Raw genomic sequence first — 1,793 nt, 5'->3', positions numbered from 1 at the left:
TTTCTAGTAGAACCAATCATCGAGTTCAACATGATTGTCATGATATTATAAGCATTCATATATAACACCACAAAAGCAAATCACTTAAGGTCAGAACGAAGAACACGGACATGAAAGGACAAGTACTAATTAAGAGCAGCATGAAGAACTAGCTAAATCACTCCTGCTAGCTATTCTCTCTCTGGTAAAATAGCATAGAACATGTATAGCTCTCCTGATTGATCATACTGGAGCATTCCAATGAACCTGTCTCCTAATCGTGGGTTGCGCTTCTCATTGCTGCCCCCTAGTACTTCTCTGCGATCATTAACAATTTTCCTCCAATCTTTCACTATTAAGCATTCATCGCTTCTAGAAATCTTGAATGCATTCATGTGCAATGCAGGAGATTTTGGCTGTAAGCTAACAATTGACATCTGACCTTTAGTCTCGATCCCCTGAGGCACAACTGTCATCGAGAGTCCCTGTTGAAGAACATCGTATAGTACTTAATTAATATACTTAGCAATGAAAAGTTTAGCAAAAAAAATATGTATGCAAAATATGCACTGAGGACAAATAGTAAATATCTTACCATCATTCCTAAATAGATGTGACCGTAGTTCAATACCATCACTATTGGTCGCACGTTTTGAGTATTAACATTTCTAAGTGCAGGAAGAAAATTTGTTTTGACAGTATGAAGATCCTCAAGCCATGAAACATAATGACTTACCTCCTCGCTGTTTAGTTCAGCGCCGGGACAGTAGTAGGTCCTGTCTACCAAGCGCCGGACATGTTTGGTTGAATGGAGATAAGCTATCAATAGAAATTAGTCGTCAGTTATTTTTGAATAAGCAATATCAAAGACAAAAATATAGTTGAGAAGAACTCACATAATGGTAGAACTGGAGGCGTCTGCACATCGACCCATATGTCTCTATTACCTTCAATATCATCTTCCGGACGAATATCAAAGATAATAACCATACCAGGCTCAAATGCATAAGCCTTGCATAGTGCTTGCCAAGTTTTGCATTCAAAATAGGTGTACGTGTGTGCATTGTATACTTTGACGTTGAAAGTATAACCATCATGCTCGGTTTTCAGGTAAGCTCTCTTTACCTTCATAGTTTCCATATCTTTGAAACCTATCTTATCCAAGACAAAAATTCTTGCATGGCAGGGGATGCGCTAGTAGAATAGTGAAAATTAAAAATTATAAGTCATGCAAATGAAGCATATATAAGTCATGCTTAATTACGAAAACAGACTTGTCGTTGTGACTTACTGTATCGAATTCGAAAGTCTCATCCAGCTTGATGCTGAATCGCATACCATCAACAAGGAAATTTCTGTCGCATTGGTCGCGCTGGTCTTCACAGTATTCGCACATAATGAAATTTTTTCCGTCATCAGACGACATTTCCTATGTTCATATTAGGCGAAACATTAAACACTTACTAATTCAATTAATTCAACTACTTCTATTAATTCAACTAAGCATTTACTAAAAATAAACTAGTTATATTAATTCAATTAGTTCAACTAAGCATTTACTAAAAATAAACTAGTTCTATATATTAATTCAACTAGTTCAACTAAACATTTACTAAAAATAAACTAGTTATATTAATTCAACTAGTTCAAAGTAAGCATTTACTAAAAATAAACTAGTTCTATATATTAATTCAACTAGTTCAACTAAACATTTACTAAAAATAAACTAGTTATATTAATTCAACTAGTTCAAAGTAAGCATTTACTAAAAATAAACTAGTTCTATATATTAATTCAACTAGTTCAACTAAACA

The 1,793-nt window shown here is 34.2% G+C and overlaps 1 pseudogene; it reads right to left on the bottom strand.

Moving 5' to 3' along the window:
- Nucleotides 1-1,793, bottom strand: part of LOC119284302 — a 14,310-nt pseudogene that overhangs the window by 948 nt on the left and 11,569 nt on the right.

This window comes from Triticum dicoccoides, chromosome 4A (genome assembly GCF_002162155.2).
Source record: "Triticum dicoccoides isolate Atlit2015 ecotype Zavitan chromosome 4A, WEW_v2.0, whole genome shotgun sequence".
NCBI lineage: Eukaryota > Viridiplantae > Streptophyta > Magnoliopsida > Poales > Poaceae > Triticum > Triticum dicoccoides.
This window is presented reverse-complemented; position numbering and strand designations above follow the sequence as displayed.